Source organism: Callospermophilus lateralis, chromosome 1, assembly GCF_048772815.1.
Source record: "Callospermophilus lateralis isolate mCalLat2 chromosome 1, mCalLat2.hap1, whole genome shotgun sequence".
In the NCBI taxonomy this organism is placed as follows: domain Eukaryota; kingdom Metazoa; phylum Chordata; class Mammalia; order Rodentia; family Sciuridae; genus Callospermophilus; species Callospermophilus lateralis.
Genome location: NC_135305.1, coordinates 124135661 through 124152804, shown reverse-complemented (window position 1 = coordinate 124152804; position 17144 = coordinate 124135661).

Genomic DNA, 17144 nt, shown 5'->3' with positions numbered 1-17144 from the left:
AAATGGTCCTTTAAAAGCTGTGCATAGATGTATTAGAGTCCTACAATGCTCCTAGTTGGTCAGAGGACACATACCTCCCCATGGTCCAGGATAAAAGAGCCCAGCTGTTTCTGCACTTCATGGTTCATTATCTTTTTCACACATCTGGTGGGGAGTCGCAGGGGTCCTGAAGGAGGAGTGGTTTCAGTGAAAGAAGAAGAGTTGGGATGACATGTTGCAAGTTAGGAGCAGCCTCCAGAAGAAATCCTGCTGCCCTAGAGGGACCTTTATTTTTATACCTTTTTTACAGGGTTTTTTTTTTTTTTCAGGTAGTTAATGGATAGCTTTAGTTTAAGTCCTACAGATATTCATAACCTACACAGGTAGGCTTGGTGTGTGCTAGTATGATTATGCAGCCCTAAGTAACAGAATTAAAGGTTTCTTTATTAGACACAGAGGTTATACTATTAAAAAGATTTTGAAAGATCAGATGACATTAAATTATTAAACTGTATCTTATGGGGAAGGACATCTGTAACACTAAAAGTTAAATGTTATGTTTACAGTCCTGATAACTGGGGATGTTAAAGCCTGGTGAGGGAGCTTCTGTACAGTGACATGCTCTAGCTGCTGCAACATTTATTCAGTACTCATGGTTTTTGTTTCTCTCATAGAAATAGCCATCCCCAGATGACTTTACAACTTGTTCTTCCCCAACCAGACTTCAAATTGAGCAACTTCTAAAAGGGAACTCATGTCCCCCACATCGTCCCTCATCTTCAAGACCCCTCATGTTCCACACCCCCTCTCAGCTCTGAAGCAGCCAGAATGAGCCATCATCCCTTCTCCTTACAGCAATAAGGAGTTCCTAAAATTAGAGGGGGGTGTGGGAAGCCATTCTCGCACGTGACTGAGATACCTCCCTGACTGAGTGTGACGCGCACAGAACAGCTGTGTCAGAATTTTCCCCACCCTTTCCAGATGCGAGGGCTTGTCCAGTGTGGGGGTGTGGTTGACCACTGACCTGGAAACCAATCACTGATCCTGATTTTGGAATGCTGTCTCCCTCGATCTTCATTGGATGGAATTTTCCCCTGAATTTTTTGTTTCCCAATAAAAGCCCACTCTCTGGCATGCTTCTTCCTCTCTCTTGCTGGCCTCTTGTGTAAACCTTGCTACCGCCAGGTGGCTTGAGGCAGGAGCCGGGAGAAGCTGTCTCTGAGCTGGCAAGAAAAAAGGTAAATTGAGTTTTATGTGTCTTTAATCTGATCTTACTAGTTAACTTCTATGTTTTGAACCTCTAGTGTGAAGCTAGTGTGCTGGTCGTGTGGCACGGAGGGGAGGGATAAAGCCAGAAATAGATAGACAATGTAAATAGGTAAATCAAATCAGGTTGGATCTAGGAGGCCAATTTTGAATGAATCTGAGAAGTTGAAGTCTCCTGAGGGTTACTGTTTACCAAGATGTAGGGCCTGCCCAAATAGACCACCAATTGAGGGAATCATGATTGGTTCCCAAGTTTCCAGACAAAGAGGGGAATGAGAAACTGATGTGACTCCATTTTTGAGAAACCAGCCTCTACCTCACAGCAAAGCCTGTCCAAGGAAAAGGGTGTGACCCTTGTCCTTGGAAAAACCCATAGAGCACTCCTAGGCACATATCCACCCTGGTGAGTTGTTTGTCTACATATAACAAGAGAGATCTGTGGTGCCAGGTGTCCCTAACTCAATTAGGCTAGGTGAGGACCCAAAGCGACCCCTAGCAACCACCAATCAGCATGAGACAGGGAAAATACCTGGGATGCCAAGTGACCTTCCCAGTAGTTTATGGTGGTTGATAACATGTTGGGAAACTATGTAGTTTTGCACGTACATCCTTCATGACTTAAACCAATCATTTCAAAGGAATCCCCCTCTTGTACTAACCAATCACCCCTACCCAACTTTTTCCCACCAGTTGAAAAACCAGCCTCTACCTCAGAGCAAAGCCTGTCCAAGGAAGGGACATCACCTTTGTCCTTGGAAAAACCCACAGAGCACTCCTAGGCACATTCCCACCCTGCTAAGTTGTTTATCTACAAATAGCAGAAGAGATCTGCTGTGCCAGGTGTCCCTGACTCAGTCAGGCTAGGTGAGGACCCATAGCAACCCCCTAGCAGCCACCAATCAGCATGAGACAGGGAAATACCTGGGATACCAGATGACCCTCCCAGTAGTTTATGGTGGTTGATAACATGTTGGGAAACCATGTAGTTCAGCACGTACACCCCTCGTGGCCTAAACCAATCAGTTCAAATGAATACCCCTTTTGTACTGACCAATCACCCCTACCCAACTTGTTCCCACCAGTGAATGTGCTAATCATGTTTTAGAGTTATTTGATTTTCCCACAGTGTATGATGATTTGCTAAGAGATGCTATGATGTATGTGAAGTCCCTGCCTTCCCCAAAGAGTGTATAAAACTGCTGCAAACCCTGGGCTCAGGGCCTCTCAGCATCACCAGTTGCTGTGTGCACACAGAGGACCGAGCTACCTCACAATAAACACCTCTTTGCTGCTTACATTGATCTTGGGTCTCTGGTGGTCTTTGGGGGTCCAGAATTCGAGCATAAAACAGTGAATGTGCTAATCACTGTTAAGAGTTGTTGTTTGACTTTCCCATGGTATGGAATGATTTGCTGTGTGATGTTGTGATGTATAGAGTATTCCCCCCAAATCTGTAAAATCTCACTGGACAAAGGCCTGGGACTCATTCCCTGGGACCACTGCGTCAGAAATGGTTGTGAGTCCAGGCTCGAGCTTTCAATAAAGACTCTTGTATGATTGCATTGGATTCAGCTCCAGGAGGTCTATTGGGGTCCCATGAATCTGGCATTATAATAGCATCTGCTGGTTCACTGAAGTTATAATCCTTTGGAGGTTACCTCTTCTAGGCTTGGGCAGGAATGACAATAATTGTAATTACATATGGGAAGTATAGTAAATATAATTTAAAATACATAACAGCAAAACATATATAATAAAGTATATATTATATACAACATATAATATATAATATATAAATATAAAAAATACAGTAAATATGGTTAATATAAAAACTGGAACTGGGAGAATATTTGCAATTAGCCCCGTATTGAAACATCAGGAGAAGCAGAAAAATAAAGGCAGCAGGATTATTTCTCTTCCTCCAAGGCTTAGTCTCCAAGTTTGAATCTTTCTGCATGTTTTACTCAGTCAAAGAAACATATAAAAGATACAGAGAGCTTGATCTGTGCTGCTACCTGCTCTCTGGTATCCTAGACTGAGAATCCCTGCTATCTCTGCACCTCTGACTTCTCTACTTCCTCAGGTCTTTAAGATCCTCAGGATCAGCAGGAGCAAGAAAATGCCACCACAAAGAAATCTTTGACCTCTTGTGTTGAAGTGGCACCCCCTTTCTCCACTGAAAATTTTTAACTGGGCCTCTCCAGAAATCTTCACCCAGACTGATTTTAGGACTGTCACCAAAAGAGTTTCTGCAAAAGAGTTCAATGTAGATAAACTTCCTATTTTCATGTCGCCCTGTTTACTTGGTAACTGGCAGAGAATATACCAGCACTGCAGGTCCTGGACACCCCCTTACTGATTTTTCACAAACATATCCAGTATAGTACTTTGAAGAAATGTGAAAACAAGGCCCCTGGCCTTGAGCTGGGTTTCACAGAGATGTCAACATTTTTAAGATAAGAGAAGTTACCAACTGAGTTCCATGGTAACAGCTGGCAGGGGAGAATAGAAAGGGGAGAAGAAACTCTCCCCTTCTCAGGTGTTGTCCTTGAAGGGTTAACATGCCCAGAACAGTGAAAGAAAAAGCTGCTTTTATGTGAGCTTTTGCAGACTGTGAACTTCTGAGCCCCTCCCCTTACATGCTGGGTATAAAACTCTGAAACTCCCTGAACTCAGGGTTCAGGTGACTAATTGATTACAGCAAAAGCTGTGCTCTCTGAACCTGGCTGCAGCCAAATAAAATTGTTTCCTACTATCTTTGGTGCTTTGCCTCATTTGTCCCTAAAACAGTGTGATCATTGGTGTGCAACTTGGGTCTTCTGTATTTGTGCATGAGTTTTTGTGTTTGTGTATTTATGCATAGGAACTTTTTCTGAGGTCACATACCCTTTACCTTCTAGGTTTTCAATGCTGTGTTCTTGTTGGGTATGTGGGAGACTCCCTGCTGAAGTTAAATTTCTGTCTCACAATAACATAATGGAATCCCTTACCCTCCCCCTCCTCTTTGAAGGGCTTCAACTTAAAAAGTTTTCTTGACCAATCCTTACAGGACACAGTGTCCACTGAGTCACCCTGCCAATCAGCACCTGCCACGTACCCCAAGCAACCCTTCTTAAGCTGAAGCTTGCAAGCTCACGCTCTCTGCCTTCTTCCTATCTGTCTTCTTCCTCTTCTTTCTCTCCTCTCTCTACTCTTTCTCTCTGCCCTACTCCTTTCATCTCTCTGTCTCTCCTTTTCTTCACCTTCAGGCACCCCCCCCCCAATAAATATCTTAGTTGAATCTCCATCTTGGTTGGGTCACTTGCCTTTCAGTTTTGAAAAACAGTTGTTTCATTGTGTTGTTCTATCCCAGAGTGAAATTACTTTTGTCTTTGCTTCAAGACAAAGCTTGAAGCAAAGACAAAAGTAAGGAGCTGAGCTCCTTTCATCTGCATACACTGCTGCCATGATGTTCTTTTTTACTTCTAGCCCAGAGCAATTGAGTTGGCCATCTGTGGACCGAGACTTCAGGAAACATGAAACTCAAATAAATTTTCACCCTCTAAAATTGTTCTTTTCAGATTAAAACTTATAGTACTGACAATAACACAACTTTGTAAATACACTAAAAACTTGAATATATTCTTTGATCATGTTACCGCTCTTTACCAGTGACTAGTCCTTGCTTCCCCAAATGCTGAAGTATAATACCAGAGAATCACACCGAGGCAAGTGTAGAGTGGAAAGTAGAAACTTTATTAAAGGACGGGAGAAAAGACTTCTCCTGGAGGAAGAAGGGGACCCCCAAAAAAAATCTGTGGAAGGGATTATATAGCTAAGGTCTACTTTCAGCTTTCCCACCTTCCTGTGGCATTCCTGTCCTTTGTTCTCTGTTATCTTGCAGTGATGGAATGTAGGTGGGAAGGCCCAAAGGGTGGGGGACAGGTGAGCTGAAGGAGTAACCTAGGCTGGAAGGTCTTTTGGATTAGCATCTCTATGTTTGCTGGGAGCTGCTTCATTAACATTTCCTTGGGATGTGCTCTGTGCCTTGAGGACATTAACATTTCAATTCCCCCAAGTGCTACTCTGGTTTCCTAGATTCCATTCTCAATAATAGCCTTCATTTTATACATCTTACTCAATATTAGACCCTATTTACCTAACTACACTGACTATCTTTAAATCTGGCTTCAATCAGGTGCATTTTATGGTATACACATTTTGTGATAGTAAAGCTGTTTTTAAAACAACACAAAAGTGATTAACAATGAGTTTTTAAATTTGTTTGTTTGTTGTTACCAGGTATTGAACCAAGAGGTGCTTAACCATTGAGCCATATCCCCAGCCCTTTTATTTATTTTTTTTTTAATTTTGAGACAGGACCTCACAAAGTTGCCTAGGGCCTTGCTCAGTTGCTGAGACTAGCTTGGAACTTGCAACTAATTCTTCTGCCTCAGCCTTCTGAACTGCAGAGAATATAAGCATGAGCCACCATCCCTGGCCCAATGATGGACTCTTTCATGTGGGCTTATGCTGTTATGCTCGAATTTGGGACCCCCAAAAGACCACCAGAGACCAAGATCCATGTAAGCTGCAAAGAGGTGTTTATTGCGAGTTAGCTTGGTCCTCGGTGCACACACAGCAACTGGTGACACTGAGAGGCTCTGAGCCCAGGGTTTGCAGCAGTTTTATACACTCTTTGAGGGAAGGCAGGGACTTCACATACATCATAGCATCTCTTAGCAAATCATCACACAGCACGGAAAAATCATAAAACATGATTAGCACATTTGCTGGCAGGAACAAGTTGGGTAAGGGTGATTGACTAGTACAAGAGGGGGATTTGTTTGAACTGATTGATTTAAACCATGAGGGGAGTATATGCTGAACTATATGATTTCTCAACATGTTATTAATCACCATAAACTACTGGGGGGTCATCTGTTATCCCAGGTATTTTTCCTGTCTCATGCTGATTGGTGGTTGCTAGGAGGTTGCTATGGGTCTTCATTTAGCCTGACTGAGTCAGGGACACCTGGCACAGCAGATCTCTCTTGTTATTTGTAGATTAACAACTCAGCAGGGTGGGCATATGCCTAGGAGTGCTCTGTGGGTCTTTTCAAAGACAAGGGTCACGCTCCCTTCTTTGGACAGGCTTTGCTCTGAGGTACAGGCTGTTTTTTTCAACACTATGAGAGTCATACCATGCAAGTACAATGTGCAACAGTCACCCTCTTTCTCATAGTGATTCCACCGGTTATTGGTGACAAGTCCTGCTTCCCCAAGTATTGAAGTTTGAACGTTAGAGAAGCACACCAAGAAAGAATATAAAGCAGGTTTTATTTAAAAAGGTGTAACATAGACTTCTCCTGTGAGGGAGAAGGGGGCCATAGCTGGTATCCTGGTATCACAAGAGGCGAGGTGTTCTGCTCTTTTATATGTCCTAGGCTTCCTTTGTTCTCCTGCCTTTTCCCCCTTATCTTTCTCCTTTCTGCATATGTGACTAGGCCCAGCAAAATGGTGGGAATCTTGAAAAGGGAGAAGGACAGTGGGGAGTAGCCAAAGACATTAACAAACTTATACCTCCCTGTAGGGAGAGAAAAATTCTGGGACAGGTTACCTTGGTAACAGATTGGAGCAGGGGCAGGTTCTTGATAAAATTCCTCAGGGCACAGTCTCCAACTTCCCAGACTCACTCAAAATTAACAGGTTCTTCATAAGATCCCTCAGGGGATAGTCTCCAACTTCCCAAACTCACTCAAAATTGGCAGGTTTTGATAAAATCCCTCAGGGTACAGTCTCCAACTTCCCAGATTCACTTGAAGTTGGCATCCTTGATCCCACCTGAATCAATTTACTTATCTACACTGACTGCCTATCTAATTCTGGTATCAATAGAATGGTCAGCCTCTCATGAGCACAAGAGCAGGTTTTTGTCTCAGTTCCCCATGCATCTGAAGCACTGTGTGAGCACTGAGGCTTTTGTCCCATGCTTCACAGTAATAATTGGCCTCATCCTCCACTTGGAGCTCAGTGATGGTCAGGGTGGCTGTGTTGCCAGAATGGGAGCCAGAGAAGCGATCAGGGATTCCTGAAGGCCTAGTAGTTTCAAGCATCACAGTTTTGGGGGCAGAACCTAGAATCTGTTGATACCAGCCTACATAATAAGCTCCAACATTGTTGCTATTTCCGGTGCAGGAGAGAGTGATCTTCTCCCCTTTAGATGCTGACATTGAAGATTCTTGAATCAACTCAGAGTGTACCTGGGACCCTGGAACAGAAAAAGAAGGAGCATTAAGAGATGAACCTGGGGTTACTACCTGTACTGTTTACCCCCTAAAAGGAAAAGATGGACCCAAGTTGTCCCAACATCCCTTTTGCTTTCTATAGCAAGTCACCTGAACAGAGAGTGAGGAGGGTGAGAAGGAGATGGGTCCAGACCATGGTGGAGATGCTCCAGGATCTGCTTCCCCCACACACAGCTGAGCAGAACTGCCCACAGTCTCTTATTTTTGTCCCTTATGTGAGGATGGAAAAAAAAACCCTTCATGCAAATCATTACCCTCCCCCTGATACTTCTGAGCCCAAGTGTGGTGAAAGCCAAGTATAGAGTGGTGCCTCTCCTGAGATCCCAGAGGACAGAGCTGCTGAGGCCACAGAGCACAGAGCAAAGGGCACAGTACAGAACTTCAGGGGTTGACTTCCCAGCAGAGACCTCCCACAGGCCATCAGGTGCCAGGGTTTATTCAACAGGGTGAATGTTCTGGAGTTTTCCAGAGATACTCTGGAACCCACATTGCCCTGCACTTATCAGTACCCACAAAGGGGTAGAGTGTTATATAATCTAAGGGGTCCTTATTGTGCTGGTAGGTGCTAATTACATTTCAAAGACATGCCTTCCTCAGAAGAGATCTAAGAAAAATGACATCAAACTGTCCTTTGACTATTCAGATTATCCTGTGATTGGAGCAAAAGGTGAGTGAACCTCAGAAGGAACATATCTTGCTCTCAAGCAAAACACCAGGGACCATTAAGAACCCCTCCATGACTTCTCTATGGGCCAAATGGAATCTGTTGTCTCTCTCATCACATACCTCGTTCCATGATCACAGACCAATCTCCTTAGCCCATTTCACTGTATCATAATCACATTAGATGGAACAGTGTTCATGAATGAAAACACAAAGAGGGCACCTCAAGAAAATTTATTTCTTATTATAGACAGAAAATGCTTCTGATCCTATTCTCTTCCACCTGGAAAGGTGATGGAGGATACACGCTTCCCAGTGATACCACTGTTGACCGGTGATGAGTCCTTGCTTCCCCGATGTTGAAGAATAACACCAAAGAAGCACGCTGAAATTAGAAGTTTATTAAAGGACAGCAGAAAAGACTTCTCTGGGAGGAAGAAGGGAACCCAAGAGGTGGAATCTGTGGAACTGCGGTTTTTTCCCCTTTTTATAGTTTTGGTGATGGAATGTAGGTTGGAGGCCTGAGGGGTGGGACACAGGTGGGCTTAATTATCACCTTTTGGGATGGGATTATCACTTCTCTGGGATGGGCTATCTCCAAATCTGTTGGGACTGTTTCCTGGGCTCCATTAACATTTCTTTGAGGTGGACTTTGGCCTAGGGCCTTTTCAGGACTTCATTAACATTCCTTGAGTTGTCCTGCATTTTCCCTGAGTCATTCTCAGTATGGCCTCCATTTTAGATTTCACTCGATATTAGACCCGATTTACCTAACTACACTGACTACCTAATTTTAAATCAGGCTTCACCAGGAGTCATCCCATAGTCAGAGCCTCAGGGTGGAATCCAGGGTTCATGGTCTATGGGCCATGCACATCAGGGTGGAGTGAAACTTGAAGAAGTGGAGAAGGGCTGAAGTTGTAAAGAGAGATAAAGAGATTTCCCAGAATATTCCCAGTCTCTCTGAGCTCTGTGTCATAGTGTCATATTATTTTTGACTAGACAACAGATCTTCTGTAGCTCTTACTCTGTGTCTGATTGTTTTCAACTCACATTAAAGATACTAATATCATTACTGCCTCTAGTGACCTAATCCACAACTGATATTGTATGATAATCATATGAATAAACATACATATGCTTATGTATATATCTATACCTATGTATGTGAATATATCATTTTCCATTATAATTAATTTCACCAAAATTGCTAGCATAGTATCTCATGGTGAGTTTGATAAACCCAGAGATGCCTGTTGCCTTGAATTTTTTTCTATCATTGAAACCCTAATTCTCTGGAGAATCAGCCACCTCAATAGACTAAGACATTAGGGGAGGAGCAGAAGGCAGTCAAGGATAATTCAGGATGGGTCAACCTGAGACTATGGAGTCCTCTTCAGAGAATTTTGTTTCACTATATTTTTTGAAGTCAGGATAAAGGCCACACTGTATCAGGGCATGGAAAGTTGGACAGTGAAGGTGCTGTTGATAAGCCATTTCCATAAATCTTTCAGCACATCACATGTGTAGAGAAAGGGTGAGGTTGAAGCCAGACCAGGACAAAGTGTACCCAGAGTCAACTTCCTGAAATTCTAGAGTATGGACATAGCTACATAATCTCTGATTCTCTCTCAACCATTTTGTTGAAAGTTATTCTTATTTGAGCATGTCAATAATTCCTGAGCATCTCTGATAGACCCAGCCTGATTCCCTCTTAAAATTGGGAACCATCTCGCCACAAAGCCATGAAAAGATAATTTCAGCTTTACTATAAATTACTGCAAATTCTGAACTTGCTTAGAATGCTGCCCATGCCTTGAACTCACCCATGCCTGGCTCTCTCTGACCATATAGCAGCTCTCTCTCTGAAACTTTAGTGATGCCTCATAAATCTTGGCCTTCCCTGGTTAGATAATGACCCTCTTTGAGGCTGTAATGACCTTCATGAATTTTGATGTCAGGGCCAGCAAAAATTTAAACCAGCCTTTGTGTTATGCTAGTCAGAGTTTTGTTATCTGTAACCCCCCTTTGTGTAACTTTCTGGATTATAAAGCTGGGCTACAAGAAAGCTGCAGTGCTGTCTTGTTCCCACAATTTTTATTGGGATAGGCAGCTGGGCCAGTTGAAATAATAAGCTTGTTTTAATTTGATTTTAATTAGACTCAGTGGTCTTTTCTTGTGTCCTAGTCTAACAGTCTCCAGCTACATTGAAGTACCAGTATGAGAAGCAGATATTTTAAGGTACAGAGGAGTAGAGATTTTTGTAGAGCCTAACTGAGTGGGGTGAAAGACTGATGCTGCAGGCCACCTGTGATCAATGAAAGATCATAGCCATAGTCATAGCACATCATGGAGGAGATTCTGTTAGCTCAGCATCCCTGATTTCATAGAGAGCCACTTCTTCTGAGTCTCCAGAAGAAAAGGTGTCTCTAGTGAGTATGTTAATTAGATTTCCATTGTTGTGACAAATAACTCCAAATAAAGGAAAATACAAAGAAAAAAAGGTATATTCAAGCCTACAGATTCATAGACTTCAGTCTGTAACATCAGATTCATGGAACCCCAATAGACCTCTAGGAGCCGAATCCAATGCAATCACACAAGAGTCTTCCCAATGCAGCAGTCCCAGGGAATGAGTCCCAGTCCTTTGTCCAGTGAGATTTTACAGATTTTGGGGGAATACTCTATACATCACAACATCACACAGCAAAACATTCCATATCACATGGGAAAGTCAAACACCAACTCTTAACATTGATTAGCACATTCACTGGTGGGAAAAAGTTGGGTAGGGGTGATTGGTTAGTACAAAAGGGGGATTCCTTTGAAATGATTGGTTTAAGCCATGAGGGATGTACGTGCTAAACTACATGGTTCCCCAACATATTATCAACCACCATAAACTACTGGAAGGTCATCTGGCATCCCAGGTATTTTTTCCTCTCTCATGCTGATTGGTGGTTGCTAGGGGGTCACTATTGGTCTTCAACTAGCCTAACTGAGTCATGGACACCTGGTGATGCAGATCTCTCTTGTTATTTGTAGACAAACAACTCAGAAGGGTGGGTATGTGCCTAGGAGTGCTCTGTGGGTTTTTCCAAAGGCAGGGTCATGCCCCCTTCTTTGACAGGCTTTGCTCTGAGGTAGAGGCTGGTTTTTGTAACTCAAAAATAGAGTTACATCAGTTTATCAAGTCCATATCACTTGAGTCTGCAGTGGCACATGCTATCATGGTAGAATGCATAGTGGAGAAGTTCTGTTTACTTCATAGCAGGTCTGAAGCAAAGAAGGAGAAGAGAGAGGCCAAAGTTCTAATATCCTGTTCAAGGGAATACCCCAAATGACCTAATTTTCTTGGAAAGACCTTACATCCTAAGAGTTTCACCACCTCTAAGAGCACCTCTTGTTGCAGACCAATCCTTTAACAACTGGGTTTTTTGGAAGAGTTTTTCAGATTCAAATTAATACTAGCTGGAACTAGCATATGAAGAGAAGGCAATATCACTCTTGGAGCTGATAAGTGGGGCTGGATTTGAGGCAGATTGAACCTGTGACTGATGAGGTGCTCTCAGACCATACAAGTCTCTGTGTTAGGCCTAGATGCTGCATTGGACACAGCTGGAATAAAACAGCCCATAGAAGTGATTTATGCCATTAAAAAAGGCAAGATAAGGAGAAATTATTTGTAATTTATGAAACTAAGATTTTCCCTAAAAAAAAGAGAAGGGATTTGCAAATTTATAATTATTGGAGACTGTATTGCCTGCCCCTCCAAAAAAGTTAAGTCACTGCCTAGTTTAGACTTAGACTCAAAGAATGCCTCTATGAGAGCACAAGTCAGGGAGAAAATAAGGGAAGTTTTAATCTCACTTCCTCCTTGGTCTGGAGCACTGAGCAAGTGCCACTGTTAATATGAAGCATTAGACAGTAATAATCAGCTTCATCCTCTTGCTGAAGGTCAGAGATGAGTAAAACTCCTGCCTTGGCTGAGGCATCCTTAGATCATGTATGTTTCCATTAAGACTCCATGCAGGGGCTGGGGCTGTAGCTCAGTGGTACAGCACCTGCCTCAAATGGTGAGGCACTGGGTTAGATCCTCAGCACCACATAATATATATATATATATATATATATATATATATATATATATATATATATATATATATATATATATATATATATTAAACAAAGAAAAAAAGACTCCATGTTTATTGCCAGGTATTTTTGTGTTCAGTACTGGGCTCAGCTCTCTATCACTAATACCAATAGTATCTCTGTTCTTGAGGGGTTTGCTTTTTCAAATGAATAGCCCACAAGGAATGAATAAGACAGTGAATGTACAATTTTTCATAAAAGAGAAGGGCAGTCACTACCATGGACATTTAAAGGAAAATGTTTAGAGAATGAACTTTTTGTTCACATGCTATTAAATTATTCATTCTGTCAAGAGGAAATAGGCTGAGTAGAAGCCTCAGTCAGTTTGAACTGATATAAAAATATGTATATTATTAAAATGGAATTACACATCTCACAATCTGGAAACTAGGAAACCCAAAGTTGGCAGACTCTGTGTGGGGCAAGGGCCTACTCTATAGATAGCCATCTACAGAAGGAGTGGAGGATCTCTGCAGGGCTTTTTTCATAAGGTCACTAATCCATGCACTCCTCACCTGATCACTTCCCTAGGGCTCCTTTTCTGAATGCCTTCATTTTGGAAATTTGGATTCCATTCTATGAATTTTAGGGAGATATACACATTAGTCCACTTAGGTAGTGAAAGGATAAGGTTTGTCCTGAAAAGTTTTTAAGTTGCATTCGGAACCTGAAATTCATGTGGCAGTAAAACAATTCCCGGAACTGCCCATTAGATGTGTGTCGAAATCTCCCCTGACCACCTAGTTGCTCAACGAGAACAACCACCTTTCCTCAGAAGCCGTGCAGTCCCGCACGTATACACCTCAGGGCTTAAACCAATCAGTTTGAATGTATACCCCTTCTTAGTACTGACCAATCACCCCCACCCGACCTGTTCCCGCCAGTGAATGTGCTAATCATGTTTTAGAGTTGTTATTTGATTTTCCCGTGGTATGTGATGATTTGCTAAAGGATGCTATGATGTATGTAAAGTCCCTGCCCCCTCCAAAGAATGTATATAAGCTCTGCTCAAGTTATTCCCGGGGCTCTTTGTTCTTTGCTCCTCTGAAGTGAGCTCAGAGCCCCAGCATGCTGGACCCCCAATAAACCCTTTGCTGTTGCATGAGACAGTCTCTTGGTGATCTTTTCCTCCGACGTTCGCCCGACCTTTACAGTAGAAGTAAGGCCATGACCAACAGATATAAGGGAATAGGGACAAAAAGTCCTGGCCAGGCTGGCCAAGGAATGACACCAGGACTTCCTGGGTCAGGGCAGGCCATGTGCAGAACCCTAAAGAAAGAAAGAAAAAAAAGACATAGGCAGGGTAAGTGTGAGGTCCCATCTGCAAACAAGACACCAAGGAAAAGGGAGTCCTCTAACTCCTTATGTCATCAGGTTCCCAGACTGTGAAGATCCAGGCATCTGTATGAAGAAGGAGGAAATCAAAAAGATCAGAGTCCATACCATAGTGGGATACTCATTGGGCCCCATTTCTGCAATCTCTCTGTGTGTTCAGAGAACACTAATCACTTTTATCCTTTCCCCAAGCACAGAAAAGTGAGGAGAGTTTCCTGAAAATCTATTGCTTTAATCACAGTTTGAGTCCTTCTTGTGCCCTGAGACTGGCTCTTCTTTTGGATGTTGCTCTTGTGAGGGGTTAAATGGTAAGAAGTGTGTGGCCTGGTACTCTTAGTGTCCTCAAGGAGCATAAGGCAGAGGAAATAAGTTTGGGCATAAGGTTTCTGTTTGTGCAGTTGAGAACACACTCACCAGATCCTGCAGGTGCTCTGCTACAATACCCTCTGCTGTCTGAGTCAGGGATTCCTCCATGTTGGCACTAATATGCTGGTGCCTCCAGAGAGAAATTTGTCATCTTCATAGCCTTGTCTACAGACCTCACCTTTGATGGGCCTTAAATGATCCTTATCTCTAGGTCATCTCTCCTTTACCTTTATTTGCATACCTCAGTCCTTCATTGAAAGTTATTCCATGTCAACATGGGAATTTTCAGAAAAAATTCCATCACTTTATATGAGCATAGGTCTGGGGATTATGATACTCTTCTGTTGGACAATCTGTCCTGCATCCAGCATAGATAGAGGAGGTGGCACTAGAGGAAGCTATCTTTTAGATCATCAGCATTACTGCCCCTTTGTTCCCTGACCCCAGGTTTCAAGATGGACTTTTTCCCCTGACCCACTGCTTTGGTCTTTATTTACTTTCATGAAATGTGTGTTCAAGGACACCATACCACATAAAGTAAACAAGGAGAAGCAAAATTATTGTCAGGGCAACTTTGAGTGCCCTAGTGAGCTTTGCTTTCTGAGGTTCCTGAGGAAACTCCAGCCCCTTCTTTGGGTGGAGTCCAGAACAGTTACTAGAAGTTATGGAGATAGATGGAATCAGGAGGTTCAGAGAGGGGAGGAAGGAGAAAGAGGGAAACAGAAAGAAACACTGGAACTCATTTGAAGGATTCTATATGGAATGGAGATGACTGAATGGGAAAGTGAAAGGACAGTTCTCACTCTGTAACAAACCAGGAGTACTCTTGTGAGAGCTCCAGTGAGAGAACAGTCTTTAGATTCATAATTTTTTAGACATTTAGGGGAAGAAATGCAAGTTTACAAGATGAGTTTTTGTTGTTCCCTGGCAAAAAGGCATTTTTTCCCTTAGTTACAAAATACAATCACAGAGAGTTTGGAGTTCTTGCTGACTGGGTTTACCTGTATTATCGTCCCAGATCTCTATATAAAAATATTTCCCAGATTAGAGTTTTCTGAGCATGAGAGAAAAAGTATTAATGTCATACCTTTCTCATTCCCCATGGTAGAAAATTAGAGGTAACACCTCGTTAGAGGATAAATGGTGTTTGCTGTCCATTCAGACATCAGCCTCTTGAGTGGGTCTACTCCCAGATTTAATTCAATCAACCAAAACTTTCCATACCAACTGGCTGACCAGAAATGTATCTGTATAGCTCATGATTTATGAGGCCACTGAGATGCATCAAGGATCAACAGTCATTGCCATGTTGCAATTATACATTTTATAATGAAATTTACTTATATTTATTCTATAAATATCATGTATTTATGAGACAACTAGATAAAGATATTACCTTTTCTACATGTAAGCATCAAGTGAACATCTCATTTAGTAGTTACTCATCAAGTGCCTTTTACACTTTTGTATCACAAATTTTAGGTGAAATGAGAAAATCATAGTTGTGGCTAGAAAAGTTGAGTGAAGATTAACTAGAAATGGTATATGGAGTACTGATGACTGCACTTGTCTCAAGAATGACTCAGTAAGGCATAGGCCACATTCTGAGTAGACTAATAAGCAATATTTGCCAAGAGAGCCACATATAGTTTGTAATGGTGATCTCACTAAAGATTTTATTTTATCCTAAACACTGGTAAAACCCCAAATCAATCTCAATGAGATGTGACATCTTACACGTAGTAAGAGCATTAGGCTTTGTAACACTTCCAGTCCTTTCACTGTCTTCTACCTCAAGCACCACAAGATCAGGACCAGGTAGCCAGAGGACATGAAAATGTAAGTTGTGGGGATACAGTGGATTTCCTGTCTTCTCATAAATGGCAGGAGATACTAATCCTCATATTTTCTTGACTGAATTAGGATTTCCCTGGTAGTGTGAGAGTTGAATAAGAACCTCAAGAGTGCCTGCAGAAATGCTTTAAATTCTGATCCCTTGTCTTTCAGAAGGGCTCTTCCCTCTATCACATCTGCATCTACATGATGGGGTCTACCAGCTCCAATCCCTCAAGAAACAGTGTTCTGAGAGTCTATTTTAGTTAGCTTTTTAATGGCTGTGACTAAAAGACCTGACCAGAATAATGTAGAGGAGAAATGTTTATTTTGGCTCATAGTTTCAGAGGTATTGGTCCATATATGTTCAACTCCATAGTTTGAACCAAAGGTGAGGCAGAACATCATGGTGGAAAGCTGATGAACCAGTGTAATTCCATTTTAAGATTGGGAACCATTTCATCACAAAATTATGAAAAGTTCATTTCTCTTTTACTGTAAAGTAGTGAGAGTTGTATTTGGCCTGACCATATTTTGGTATTTACACTTGTTTAAACTTTCTTCCTGTGCTTTGAAATCATCCATGCCTGGCTCTCCCTGGCAAGATAACATCTCTCACTGAAACTTCAGTCGTGCCTCATATATTCTGATCTTGGAAGCTGAACTTACTCCCTACCTTGAAATATTAAGCCTCATAGATCATTAATCTGCTATCTGCCCTTGTATTATGTTTTCCACAACCCTGTTAGCTGTATGTTCCAAGACACTTGCCTATGTAAATTTTTGTTATAAAAAGCCCTCTGCCCTTAGACCAGGGCTGTCTTTTGTCTCTGCATTTGGGTGAGGCAGTTGCTGGTTAGCACTCTTGTGTACACAATATAAGCTTGTTTTAATTTGATTTAAAATTGGGGTCAGTGATATTTTCTTTGTGTCATGGGTTCAACAAAGCCATGGTAGAGGAAAAAGCAGCTCAGTACATGAAACAGGAAGCAAAGAAAGCTTTACTCACCAGGGACAAAATATAAACCCCAAAAGCACACCCCCCACACCCAGGAAATTACTTCTTCTGGCCACTCTATACCTGCCTACAATTACCACCCAGTTAATCCATAAAAGCAAATATATGCACTGATTACTTAAGGTTCCCATGGCCCAATCATTTCACCTCTGAACATTCTTTCATTGTCTTACATATGAGATTTTGGGGGACACTTCATATCTAAAACATAATAGAGTCCCATTAGGACTGAGAGAGATCTA